The sequence below is a fragment of the Notamacropus eugenii genome, chromosome 3 (genome assembly GCF_028372415.1).
Source record: "Notamacropus eugenii isolate mMacEug1 chromosome 3, mMacEug1.pri_v2, whole genome shotgun sequence".
Taxonomy (NCBI): domain Eukaryota; kingdom Metazoa; phylum Chordata; class Mammalia; order Diprotodontia; family Macropodidae; genus Notamacropus; species Notamacropus eugenii.
This window is the reverse complement of record NC_092874.1, coordinates 333,693,056-333,708,213: the sequence shown is the minus strand read 5'-3', so window position 1 is coordinate 333,708,213 and position 15,158 is coordinate 333,693,056.

Sequence of the window (15,158 nt, the reverse complement as noted above, 5' to 3'; positions counted from 1 at the left end):
TGATACAGGTTCTACACATACATTCCTATTAAACACATTTTCACATTAGTTATGTTGCATAAAAGAATTATGATGAATGGGAGAAACCATGAAAAGAACAGAAAAGAAAATAGTCTGCTTCACTCCGCATTCTGACTCCATAGTTCTTTCTCTGGATGTGGATGGAATTTTCTACCATGAGTCCTTTGGAATTGCTTAAGGTCCTTGCATTGCTGAGAAAGGCTAAGTCTAATCAGTCTTCACACACTGTGGCTATTACTGTATACAATGTTCTCCTGGTTCTGCTCACTTCCTTCAGCATCAGTTCATATAAGTCTTTTCAGGTTTTTCTGAAGTCTGCCTGTTCATCATTTCTTATAGCACAACATTCCATTCATTCAATAGCTCTTAAATGAATTTGTGTTTTATAATAGCATCTACATATACTTTAAGACAGTACACATTGTACTGTGAGATATTATTTATTCACTCTACAGAAGGTTTGTTTGATGCATATATGGATTTATGGAACATCTGCAAAAGGTCTATGGCCCTCCTAAAGATCTGGGCCTCACAGGTTGGGAACCACCACTGTAGTGGAAAGAACACTATTTGACTGCTAAATAGGAGACCCACAGAGTCCTAATAAGAGTAGACAACTGGAGCAGACCAGAGTGCCAAAATTTGCTCCTTCCCCGAAGCAGAAACTATCAGGTAGCTCAATTCTTCTCCTCCCCTTCCACCTAAGCTTTTTTAACCCAGGTGAATGATCTCTCACTTTTTTTTTTTGTCTTAAACAGAAATTTGCTTTTTATTCAGAAAAAAAAAAACTTTTAAAGAGAAAAAAATGCTTGTCAGGGTTTAATGAATATGGTTGACAAAACTACCTTTCCTCCCCCTAAACAATGTAATTCAACAGCAATCTGATACCCTTTCTCAATCCTCACCACCACCACCCCCAGTTCATTTTTTGTTTGGTTCCAGGTGAACTTTCTCTACTCTCCCTTTCAAGGTACCCACCAGATCCCACTCTCCCCAAGCCTAGCAGAATATGTCTTTTAATATTTGATTTGAAATCATGTCTTATGTTGTTTGCCCTTAGCCCTGGGCACCAAAAATCCTAGTTATAGCCCTGGATCCCTAAGTTTTAGTCATAGCTCTACCATTAATTAAATGTGTGGGCTTAGCCATTGGTGCCAGAAGGAGAACTTCTTTCTTAGGGTAAATACACCAATCACTCATACTTTGAGGAAGCATTCACTCTTCTCAATGTTTCCTTCTCACTCTCTGGAAGAGACTCAGTTAGCTCTGCCTTAAGCTCTACAGAAGACAGGAGATGGATGCAGTTCTGTTCGGTTCTGCTAATACAGACCTGAGGATTATCTGTCTACAGTTAAGACAGTTTGGAAAGGTTAGCAACGTAGTAAAAACACTCCTTTAGACCCAATCTCTGGAATAGTTTCCTTCCCCTGTACTTTTCCCTCTCAAGGATACTCTTAGTGCTCAAGGTAACCAAACTTCATGTGTATCAAGAAGGGATCAGAATAGTTAAATCAAATGATACAATTTGATTTCCCTGGCAAGAAGCAGGTAAAGAGTGATATAAATGGTTGTCTTTCCCTATGTTGGGAGGGCTCGTATCCTTAGGTTCTTCCTTCTTCCATCCTTTCAGAAGCAGTGGTAAACTTGACAAAGATCAACACCTCCCCTACTGGACAGCAGTAAACGTATACTTGAATGTCTATACTCATGGCACTGGTGAAGGTTTTCAACCACAGCAACTCATAAAGTCTTCTAAGCCTCAGTTTCCTTATCTGTAAAATGAGAGTGAGGAGAAGCTAGGTGGCACAGTGGATAGAGCAGAGTCTGGAGTCAGAAAGACCCGAGTTCAAATCCTGCCTTAGACACTTACTGTGTTACCTTGGACAAGTCACTTAACCCTATTTACCTCAGTTTCCTCATCTGTAAAATGAGCTAGAGAAGGAAATGGCAAATCACTCCAGTATCTCTGTCAAAAAAAAACAAACCCAAATGGGGTCATGAAGAATTGGACATGACTGAAACAACTAAACCGCTGAAGATGAAAGTGACAACGATTATGATAGTTCCTGTACTACTTACCTCACAGAGCTGTCGTGAAAGTCAAACAAAATTATAAATATCAGATGCTTTGTAAGACTCAAAGCAATAACTAAATGTGAGCAACTATAAGTATTGCTTTTGAGTTATCTCTGTGGTAGAGAAGTTGCCACATGCTCCTATGGACAGAAGGATCATATCAATTTCCACTGGCTGTCCCCCATTCTTGTAAATCTCTCTGTCCTCATCTCTGCTCCTGGCTTCCCTGGCTTCCTTCCGATCCCAGCTAAAATCCCACCTTGAACAAGAATCCTTTCTCAATGCCTCAATGCTAATTAGTGCCTTCTGTGATTATCTCATTTTTCATATATACACATATGTATTTATATGCGTGTGTATATTGTTTGTATATAGTTTTTTGCATGTTGCGCCCCGCCTCCTCTCCCCTGCCATTAGACTGAAGCTCTTTGAGGTTAGGGACTAACCCTTAGCACTTTCTAGTGCAGTTCCTAGAACATAGTAAGCGCTTCATAAATACTTGTTGACCTTTTGATCAATGAAATCAAGGACTGCAGAAATATTGAGGGGAATTATGCTAGAGTGTAAAACTATGTTGAATTTGGATTCAGAGAACATGGCTTCAATCCCATCTGTGCCACTTTCTTACCTGTGTAACTTTAAGCAGATTGCTTGACTTTTGAACGTCTCTTTCTTCATCTGGAAAATGTAGAGGTTGGATTAAATGACTCTGAAGTCCCTTCTAGCTCCAAACCAATGCAGTCTTAGTGGGCAGGAAGGAATGTATCAGGAAGGGGTGGACCCAAGCCCCCAAAGCAGATAAATTAGTATGCAATTACTCACATTACACAAAGATTCTTCATTCTGTGGCATTTTCCTTCCTTCTGAAAAGTACTTGTCATATCAAGGAAAGGAACATGTATTTCAGGAACCAAATCCCAGGTTGAGAATCCAGGAAGGTATTCTTGGGAGTGACTCACATGAAGGAAATAAGAGATGAGAAGGAAGAGGTATTGATTTTTTCTGCTGTTGAATGGTGTTTAACTTTTCATGAGTTTCTATTTGATGTTTTCTTGGCAGAGCTATTGGAGTGGTTTGCCATTTCCTTCTCCAGCTCATTTTCCAGATGAGAAAACTGAGGTAAACAGAGATAAGTGACTTGCCCAGGCTCACACACCTAGAAAGTATCTGAGGCTGGTTGTGAATTCATGAAGATTAGTCTTCCTGATTCCAAGTCTAGTGCTCTATCCACTGTGCCACCTAGCTGCTTTGAGTCCTTTAGCAAGAATTGAAAGACTTAGTGCTTCTCACAGGAAGACAATACAGGGTGTCCTTCACCTTCCACTATAACTGATATTGGAAATCTAAGTTGTTCAATAAGTTCCCCATGCATTCACATTGATTTCTTTAGACAATTAGTCCTGTTCTTCCTCATCAAAATAGTTTCCCTGTGTGTTCTTCTCTTACCCCTCTTGAATTAGCTTCCCCTGTAGAATTTTGAGACAGGATATCTAAACAAGAATCCTCCTCTTCAGCAACATATACAGTGTTTCTCAAGTCTCAGAAGAATTTCTTTACAATCAATAAGTATTCATTAAGGGGAAGCTAGGTGGCACAGTGGATAGAGTTCTGGCCCTGGAGTCAGGGGGACCTGAGGTCAAATGTGACCTCAGACATTTACTAGCTGTGTGACACTGGTCAAGTCACTTAAAGTCAATCGCCTCCCCCCATAAGTATTTATTAAGTGCCTACTATGTGTCAAGCTCTGTACTTGGATGCTGGGCATAAAGTAATACAAAAAATGACATAATTCCAACTCACACAAAGCTTACATTCTAATAGGGGAGATAAAAAGTATATGTAAAAATAAATAGATAATTCATAGATAAACAAATATAGACAAAGTAGCTAAATACATGCTAGTACAGGAGACAACTAGCAGCTAGGTTATGTGGGGGGATCAAGAAAGGCTTCATGCAGAAGCCAGTATTTAAACTATGTCTTAAAGGAAAAGAGAAACAATATCTCTTAAAGGCAAAGAAGGAGTACATTCTAGGTACGTCGGACAGCCTGGAGGAGGGGAACCTTAATGCAGGTGGTATATGTGTGAGTGGAGAGAAGGGGTTGGATATAAGAGATACTGAGAAGTTAGAAACAACATAGTTTGCAAACTGATTGTTAGATAAGAGAAAATGAGGAGTCTAGGAAAATGCCAAGGTTATAAAGCCAAGAGGGAGGCAGAGGAGAATATGGGGAAGGATGAGGAGAGAAGAGAAGGTTTAGTTAGAATAGTTTCTTTGAGTGATGAGTTGGGGAGGAATAAAAGATCTACCTTGCTGAAATGAAGGCTGAAGTGGATAATGTGAATTTGTAATGTGTCTAGTTGTCACCACTGTGAGACTTCTTCTAGCTGTGTTCAATAGCTCATGATTAGAGTAGAGGATGAGTAGAAATAGAGAAATGGTGGGAGTAATCTAGACCTAAGGTTTGGCAAGAGAATGGTGAAACAGTAAGGGATTCTATAACAGAAGACAATGTAGCATCAAAATGGTTAAGTATTGAGTTGAGGTTAGAGAGGTAAGAGAATGAAGTCAGAAAATGGTCTGAGAAAATTCTGAGTGGAGGGATTGAAGGTCTTGGTGAAGGCAAAGGATGGTGCAGTACAATGATGGGAGGATATGGTCAAGTAGGGGATTATCAGAGTTTCTAATTAGGGAACTGGAACATTTGTGGGTAATGTTGAGATCTAGCGTGTGGCCAAATCTGACATAGAGTGAGGGAGAAGGTCATGGGATTTAAAGAGGCTGAGAAATTGGGAGGTTAGGGAGCTTGAAGGAGCATCTTTATGATTATTAAAGTCCTCTCCTGTAAAGGTAGGCATTAAGAAGGCAAGGTGATGAGCCAGATACAAAACTCTTTAAGAAGGAAAATGATGTTGTGGTCAATATACTATAGTTATCAAAATTTGAACTGGGGAAAAAAAATCTTTTTTTGATTGGGTGGACTTCAAAGGAGAGAAGGTTGATGAATGAAGGAGGTAAAGCATTTAAAAGTGACTGATGATAGGGAACAAGGACACAACTGGAAGGGATTGATGGAAGACTTTGTCTTCCAGATTCCTGATCACATGCCATTTGTAAGAAATGAAGTTGAAGTAAGTATCTTGACCTTGCCACCATTCTGGAAGTGAGTGAGGCTCCTAGAAGGGAGGTGCTGGAACTTGGCCACAGCTCTATTTCTGGGCCAATGCTGCCATATCATTCCCCTCCAGTGACTCATGTTGGTGCCACCCACTCTCTCCCTACCACACCCACCTCCAGGTCTTTGTGGTTTCAGTGCAAGGACACCTTCCTAGTCTAAGGAACCACAAGACCATGTGAGCAAGATGAATTATCTTGATGAGAATGGTTTGAGTCACTTTTGAGGATTTAGAAGTGAAGGAGAGGCTCTGTGGTAACTCCACCGAGACTGGTTGGTCAGGAGGTTGGTCATCTACTATTAGACAGTTCATACAATCCTGTGGTTGAAATCCTATATCTGACCTTGAGAGGTTACCTCATTTATCTCTCTAGGACAGTCTAATTCCATGCCAGACAAATGAGTCTTCCTCACTTGTTTATTTATTTGGCTTTTTTCTGTGTGTGTTTGCTTAAAATACAAATAAAAATCTCTGGAGTGCGAAATCTTACAACATCAGCATCTAACAATGAGAGAGGTGAGAAAAGACAGAATGAAAAGTTCCTGTGTTGGAGGAGGTTGCAACCAAAGTCGCTTTCTGTCATCTGTGGGGATCGTGACAGAAGGTTTCAGCCCTACCCGGTCTGATGAGCACAGAGGCAAAAAGACTTATTATAAAAGAAACTCTGCTGGAAGCTATGATATGAAAGGAAGCCATAACATCATCCTTATCTTAATGAACTGTATCATTATAATCAAAAAACATTTCTTGAGCAATTGTTACATGTACAGCATGGTGCTAGATGCTATAAAGAGTTGTTTCCCATTACGCCAACTATAATCTTTCTTCAATAGGGGCTTATTCTCCACCAGACTCAAGGAAAGTGGTACTGCCTCTGGGTTTTTAAATTTCCCCATCCCTGGCATCTTGTCCAAGTTGACAACATAATTTCTTCTCTGAATTGCTAAAGTAACTCCTTTGACCTACTGGCCCCATGGTGTTTTGTTTTTTTTTCCTCTCTTCTGTGTGTATGTGTATGTGTATATGTATATGTTTGTGTGTATCTGTTTATATATATATATATATACATATATATGTGTGTATGTGTGTGTGACACTAATGGGATCATATTACACGCTGTCTCCTAAATGAATTATCTGTGTAGTTAACCTGAAGGTAGAATGAGAAAAGAATTGGATAGCTGTCACAATGCTAAGTGAAGAAAGTTGTTTGAAAGCTAGTCTGTTATAGGGAGCTTTTAAAAACATGAGATTCACCCCACTCTTCAGATCCGCCCTCCTTTGACAAGTTCACTTACCCACCATGGTTTCAAAGACCACATCTATGCACATGCATCCCAAATCAGTCAGTAAGTCACTAAACATTTATTGGTTGGCTGGTTGTTGTCCTTCGTCTTCCAAGAGGACCAAAATGACATCACCATGATAAAGTGAAATTTCAGTGTGTCTGACTGTGGCTGATCAGACCAATAGGAGCTCGGAATGTTCTACCACAGGTTGGGCACAGATAGTCCGTGTGAATATTTGGGGTGGCTATCCTAAATTTGCGCATCCTGTGCTTACTTTGTACTGTCTCAATTCTGCTTTGTACAAAGAACACAACACCCTTTCTGATGTGAGCATGCCATGCTGAGTGGTCCTGTGCCAGTGTCTCCCATGTTGCATAGTCAAATCCAAAGTTCTTGAGAGAGACCTTAAGAGTGTCCTTGTATCATTTCTTCTGGCCACCATGTGATTGCCTGCCCCATGCAAGTTCTCCATATAGTCTTTTTGGAAGTGTACATTTTGCATTCAAACAACGGGGCCAGCCCATCAGAGATGCGCTCTTTGAAGCATAGTTTGAATACTTATACGTGGAACCATCAGTTACAACAAATGGAGAAGTTTTGAATGCTGTGGATAAGTTCACTTACGTTGGTAGTGTATTTTCCATGGATGTACACATTGACAGAGCTAGTACAGTGTTTGGGAGGCTCTGAAGAAAAGTTTGGGAGAGAAGAGGTATTAGATTGACTACCACACTGAAGGTCTACAGAGCCATTGTGCTGACCTCATTGTTATAAGTTTGTGAAACAGGAGCAGTCTACCAGCATCATGCCAGGAAACTGAATCATTTCCATTTGAACTGTCTTAGGAAGATTCTGAGGATCACCTGGCAGGACACTGAAGTCCTTGCTCCATATATTTATTAAGCACCTACTATATGGCAGGCACTGTGTTAAGTGCTGGGAATACAAAAAGAGGCAAAAGACAGTCCCTACCCTCAAGGAGTTCCCAATCTAATAGGGGAGAGAACAGGTAAACAAATATGGACAAACAAACTATCTTCATGATAAATAGGAAATATTGTGTTTGTCCTTTGTTCTTGAACAGGACTATGACCTCAAGATGATAACATGACTTGCAGTTGACTTTGATTTGAGTGAGGGAGGTTTGTGCAAGGTCACCACCTCACTTTCTTCTCCAGAGCCTTCTGAGTCCAGTGGCCTGATATTCATCAGGGGAACTGGAGATGGCCCAGAAAGCAATGGGAGACCCTGGCCCTTTTAGGCTAAGGTCTTATCACATTCTCACTTTGAGTGAGATACACCCATTCAATAAATAGGCTTCTTTAAGTAGTTACTCAAGAGATGGCCCCTTTTAATAAAAAAAAAAAAATCAAACTAGGAGGGGAAGACCCTCAGGGATCCTGAGTAAAAGAGAAACAGTTACTATTTAGTATTAGGAAATAATTAAGGCAAGAAAGGCACTAGAATGAAGAGGGATTGGGGAAAGCTTCTTGTAGAAGGTAGAATTTGTAGTTGAGACTTAAAGGAAGCCAAGGAAGGTGAAGGTGTAGATGAGGTGAGAAAGCTTTGCAGATCTTGGGTACAGCCAGAGGAAATATTGGGACTTAAGAGATGGAGTGTCTTGCTCTTGGAACAACCACGAGGCCAGTGGGACTGAATTGAAGAGTGTATGGCAAAGAGTAAGGTATAAGAAGACTGGAAGGGTAAGAGTGGGCTACTTTATGAAGGGATTTGAATGCCAAACAAATCTATATAACCAACAATGATCTTATAATTTCCCACCCATCTAAATTCCTTCATAGGAGAAGCGTGTTCATCCTTGGTTGCCAAAGAAGACCATGCCATCAGAGAAATGATGACATGACTTGCACTTGACTTTGTTTTGAGTGAGGGAGGGCTGTGCAGGTCACCAGCCTCACTTCTCCCCCAGAGCCATCTGAATCCAGTGACCAGATATTCATCAGGATGACTGGAGATGATCCAGGATGCGCTGGGAGACCTTGGGCCCTTTAGGCCAAGGTCTTTGCAGGTACTCACTTAGGGTGAGGCAACTCCCATTTATTGAATAGGCCTGTTTAAGAAGTAGCCAGGGCATGGCCCCTTTAATGAGATCAAGAAAAAGAAAGACATCAGCCTGGGTGAGAAACAGCAACAGCTACTGTTGATAATCACTCTGAAGCCAGAAGGGTCCAGAGGAGCCCTTAGGAAGGGGATCATTGGAATCTCAGTTTCAGAGTGCAGTAGGAGAAATATGTCAGAATGGAAAGAACACTAGGGAAGTCAGAAGATCACAGTTCAAATCCTGCCTTTGATACTTACTACCCGTGTGACCTTGAGCAATCTTTAGACTTCTAAATCTTTAGACTTCAGTTTTCCTATATGTAAAATGAGAAGGTTGAACTGCTAAAGTCCCTTGAAGTTCAAAATCTATGACTTCATTATTTCCATCAGTCATACCACCATTCCACCTTTTCTTCTATGTTTGAAATCTTGTTTGTTTTTCCTTAATCTCCTTCTGCCTCACTTTTCATAGCCAAGGAATAACTAAGTCCTGTTTATGTCACTTCCATAATATCTTTTTCATCTATCCATCTTCTCTCTATTCTCCCTATCCAGGGGCCATCTCCAGTCATCCTGATGTATACCTGGCCTCTGAACCCAGATAGCTCTGGGGGAGAAAGTGAGGCTGGTGACTTTGCACAGCTGTCACTTAAATCCAAGTCACTTGCAAGTCATGGCATCACCTCCCTGATGTGTCAGTCCTCTTCCAAAATGAAGGACAAACAACAATTCTCCCTGCCTACATCCTTGTCCTTGTTTACATTATGACCTGCCTGGGTTATTGTATTATAATATCTTCCTAATGATTTTGTTCTTTCCTCTGTTCATTTTTAAAACTTTTATTTCAGTTACAAGAATTTATTATCTCTCCTTCCCCCCTTCTGCTTCCTACACTCCCTTTGGAAAGGAAAAAAAGAAAAAGAAAAACCAAAACCAAATCCTTGTAACAAATATGCATAGCCAAACAACGTAAGTTCCCACATTGACCATGTCCTCCATCCATCCTTTATATTGCTGTCAGAGAAATTTTTGTTATCCATTGACATGATATATCGCTCCTTTGCTCAGAAGTTCTCAGTGGTTCCTTGTTGCTTGCACAATAAAATTCTAAGTTCTTTGCCTTTCGAGGTGTAGCCAAGGTTTTCCATAGTCTGATGCCAATTTACCTTTCCTATGCTAGTTTATATTATTCCTCACTAATCAAACTAAGGGATCAGCTAGGTGGTGCAGTGGATGGAGTGTCCAGCCTCAAGTCAGGAAGGCTCACCTTTCTGAGTTCAAATTTGGCCTCAGACACTTATTAGCTGTGTGATCTTGACCAAGTCACTTAACCCTATTTATCTCTATTTCCTCAACTGTAAAAATAAGCTGAAGAAGGAAATGGCAAACCACTCCAGTATCTTTGCCAAGAATATCCCAAATGGGGTCATCAAGTCTAACATGACTGAAAAACAACTAAACAGTCAAACTAAACTGTTCCCTGCTTCCAGAACACACCTTGAACACTCCTCCCTCCATGCCTTTGTCTGTTTTCAGTGCCTGCAATGTTTTCACCTGTTGACTTCCCATGCTTTAAAGCCCAACTCAAATGCTCCTCCCCCTATGGCTCCTTCTTTGATCTCTCCTTTGAGACCTCCCATAATGCTTCGTTTTGTTCCTTTCTAACACACTTGTTGCACATGTACTCTTCACCTTTCCCAGCTTGTGTGTGACTTGTTTTGTGCAATCAATTATGCAATGTATGGCCTAAGCCTCTGTTTCTGTTGCCAGACCACATAACTCATAAATCTAATGGCAAGACTTTTAATTGAGACATGAAACAACATAAATAACAAAGGAGGGAATCAAGTTGTCAAAACATTCTCTGCACCCATTATAGGTATGGCATAAAGGAATACAATTTCATAATACACCTCAGACAAGGAAAGGAAAAAAAATAAGCAATTTCTACAACTCCTGGTATATTCTGCACACATATTATTTCATAGGAGCCTCACAGCACTCCTGGGAGATAATAGTTATTATTATCCCCATTTAATAGTTGAGGAAACTGAGATAAAAAGATTTGCCCAGGGTCACATAGCTAACAAATGTCTGAGGCTAGATTTGAACTCAGGTCTTCCTGTCTCTATGCCCACTTTTCTTTTCTTTTCTTTTTTTTTTTGCATTCATTCATTTATTTAGTGAAAACAATTCCTGCTCTTTTTTTCCCAACATTCTGAAATTGGAATTCCTTCCAGAAATATTATATTATGGAGTTTAATCAACATTAAACAATTAAGTGTAATCATTTCTTATTCCTGCTTATGTAGTCTGTTACACTGACCTGCTCCTTAAAAAAGAATAATAACCCATTCCAAGTAGAATCTGTGATTGCTCTTTTGTAATGCAGATTGTTTTTAGTTATCTTTGATTTCAGTCCAATTTTTCCCTCATTATTTCTATTTTTATTTTTTATGTTTTTTATTAATTTTTTTGTTTTCAGTTTTCAACAATCACTTCCATATGTTTTAAATTTTCTCCCCCTCCCTCCTCTCCCTCCCTAAGATGGTATGCAATCTTATATGAGCTCTACACATATATTCTTATTAGACACATTTTCACATTAGTCATGTTATCTGTGCCCCCTTTCCCATCAGCACTACCCAGGGCAATCTGTTTAAAACCTTATGGGGAAAACTTACAAAGGGGTGGAGATGCTACCTCTCAAATCATGAGCAGTCAGGTTAAAGAAACTATTAGGCTTCACTTCCTTTCTGCATGCTCTCAGTAGTACATAAGAAGATCGTTTTTACTTTGAAATGCCAGAATTTGAGGTAGCTAGGTGGTGTGGTGGGTAGAGTACTATAACTGGAATCAAGATGACCTGAGTTCGAATCCAGCCTCAGACATTTAATAGTCATGGTGTGTGACTTAACCTCTGTTTGTCTCATTTTCCTCATCTGTAAAACAGAGATAATAAGAATACCTGCCTCCAAGGTTGTTGTGAGGATCAGATGAGAATATTATTGTAAAGTGCTTAGTACCTGGTAAGCACTATATAAGTGTTGTTCAATCATGTTCAACTCTTCATGTCTACTTTTGGGATTTTCTTGGCTGAGATACTGTAATAGTTTGTCCTTTCCTTCTCCAGCTCATTTTATAGATGAGGAAACTGAGACAAACAGGGTTAAGTGCCCAGGGTCACACAGGTAAGAAGTGTCTGAGGACGGATTTGAACTCAGAAAAATGAGTCTTCCTGACTCCAGACCTGCTGTTCTATCCACTTCAACACCTAGCTGCCCTTCTCCATCTAGTTGCCCCTTGTTCAAGTACCCAAGTTCAAAAGAGTTTAGGCATTGGACCTTCTAGAAAAAGAAAAGAAACACCCTTATAATTAGTGAGAGCATTCATCCTAGAAGAAAGAAGAGGTTTTCTCTCATGGTACCTACAGCTTGAAGCACTAATCTCTATCCTAGGTCATGGGTGGAGGGAGGGACAAAGGAAAAGATCTAAAAAGTAGGTTTTTATTCCAAAACCTCAGAAGTTTCACCCTCTATGGGTTGCAATAGAGATTCACCAGAATTAGAGACTGCCAGGAGTGCTTTCCATGTTTTCTATATCTATCTATGGACTCCTCTGCAAGTTTTTTGGGCAGGTGGGTGGCACCATAGTACACTAAGCACTGACTCATCTTCCTGAATTGAAATCTGGCCTCACACTTACTAGCTGCTTGATCTTGTCCAAGTCATCCTGTTTGCCTCAGTTTTCTCAACTGTAAAATGAGCTGGAGAAAGAAATGACAAACTACTCCAGTATGTTTGCCAAGAAAACCCCAAATGGGGTCACAGCTGACAAATGATTGAATAACAACTGGAAGTTCTTCATTTTTATGGGGTAAAATAAATAAAGCATTTATAATACTCTGAAGATCCTTATCCCAACTCTAACTCATACTGAAAAGTCAGGTCACCTGACAGCAGCTACATTCCCTTTCTCAAGGTACCTCAAGAGGTACCCCCTCAGGGCTTGGTATGTCTTCCTTTTCCTATCAATTTGAGCCCTTCTTCTAGTATGTTCTTCCCAATATCATCTCCAATTATAGTTATCTTCCTTATGTCATTCCTTGACCCAGTGATTTTTGCCCCACTATCAATTTAAGGAGTTGATTTTTTACTTAGTAAGGACTAGTCAATTACCATCGGTTAGCTTTTGTAAAAGAATACTTACTGAAAAGGTAATGTAAAAACCAAAGTGGTAAAAAATATGCCTCCCTCAATTAGGAGCTCTAGAATTAGGAGGAATCTGAAAAAGCCTTCCTGGAGAAGATAGGATTTTATTTGGGACTTGAAGGAAATCAAGTATTGACTTCCTGTAATATAATCATTTTGGGGCAGCTAGGTGGATAGAGCACTGAAATTGGAATCAAAAAGACTCCTCTTCCTGAGTTCAAATGTAGCCTCAGATGCTTACCAGCTGTGTGTCCTTGGGCAAGTCACTTAACTCTATTTGCCTCAGTTTCCTCATCTGTAAAATGATCTGGAGAATGAAATGCAAACCATCCCAAATGGGATCACAAAGAGTAGAACATGACTGAACAACAATTTATTACTTCCACTACTCTATTCCTCTGTTTCTTCATCTGCAAAAATAAACATAATGGTAACAGGTTCATGAGAGGATCATAGATTTAAAGCTGGAAGGGATCTTAGAGATCATAATCATCCAATCTTCTCACTTTGCAGATAAGGAAAATGAAGCCACAAAAAATTAAATAAGTTGCCCAGGATCACAGAGGTAAGAATCAGAAGTAGCATTTGAACTTAGATCTTCTGCCTCCAGAGTCATAATGATAAATGTTATATATTCTTTTACCTGCGCTGACCGCTAAGCAGAAGCCAGTACTCTTCCTTTCTTCCTCCCTTACTTTTTTTCCTTCCTTCCTTCCTTGCTTCCTTCCTTCCTTTCCTAAAGGTACCACATCTGAGTTCTTATGAGATCTCACCTTATGCCAAGAGAATCAGGGGCAGCTGATAATGAAGTGGATATAGTATTAGGTCTAGAGGCAGAAAGACCTGGGACATCTAGTTGTAGAAGTGGATACAGCACTCACAGGACTTGAAACCAGAAAGACTCCTCTTCCCGAGTTTAAATCTGGTTTCAGACACTTACTAGCTGTGTGATCCTGGGCAAGTTACTTAACCCTATTTGATTCAGTTTCCTCATCTATAAAATGAGCTGGAAATGGCAAACCACTCTAGTATCTTTGCCAAGACAAACCCCAAATGGAGACATAAAGTACTGAACACTCACTACTGAATACCAAGGAAGACCTGAGTTTAAATCCAGCCTTGTATACATACTGTGTGACCCTAGGTGAATCACTTAGGTTCAGTTTCCTCACCTGTAAAATGGGGGTGACATAGCCCCCTACTTTGCAGGGTTATTCTAAGGATAAAATGAGATGATATTTGTAAAAAGCACTTAGCACAGTGCCTAGCACATAGTAGGTGCTCTGCAAATACTTTAAATGCTAAGGGACCATGGAGATAGATCTCTTCTTAGGGAATGCACTAGTTTTTCTGTCACATAATCTAAGTAGGAGGGGTAGGGGGGGAAATCCCAACAAACTGAATGGAGAGAACAAAAGCCACTGTTTGAACAAAATCAGATAAAGGTCACCCCCACCCTACATCCTCCTGCATTCCAGAACACTGAGTGCTAATTACCAGCATGTGACATTGGAAAGGTCATGGTCAGGTTCTTTCTCAAGTAGACAGTCTAGTGGATTATATTTGTCAAAGAGTGTAAAACTCCAGCAGTGAGCACACAGTAGGCATTCCACAAATACTGCTGCCTGAAGGGCAGGAAGTCAGGAAGATGGTTCCAGAAATGTCTGCCGTTTACTAGAGGAGGTTAACACAGGAAAAACAGATTGACCTAAATTGCCTCAGTCAGCAACACCACTCAGGAGATAACTCCTGTAAACACTGGGGCAAAGGGAAGGGAGGTAGGAGTAGGGAAGACATGTAGCTCAGAGGATTCACAACCCACTGTCCTCATCCCAAGCCCCAATTTAATATTTTCACTTTTTAAAAAATGTTTAATTTATTTTTTGTTTTCAACATTTACTTCCATAAGATTTTGAGTTTCAAATTTTCTCCCCCTCCTCCTTCCCTCACCCTAAGATGGTATGCAATCTGCAATATAATATGAATATATTCATATTAAACATGTTCACATTAGTCATGATGTAAAGAATTAGAACTAATAGGAGGAACCACAAGAAAGAAGAAACAAAACAGCAAAAGAAAAAGAGAGCAAATAGTATGCTTCCATCTGCATTCAGACTCCATATTGCTTTCTCTGGATGTGGATAGCAATTTCCGTTGTCAGTCCAAAAGGAGATGTCTTGGATCCTTGAGTTGCTGAGAAGAGCACAATTTTATAGCCCTTTGGGCATAATTCCAAATAGCTCTCTGGGAGGATTAGACTAGTAGTTCACAACTCCACCAGCAATGTGTTAGTGTTCCAATTTTCCCACATCTTCCCCTG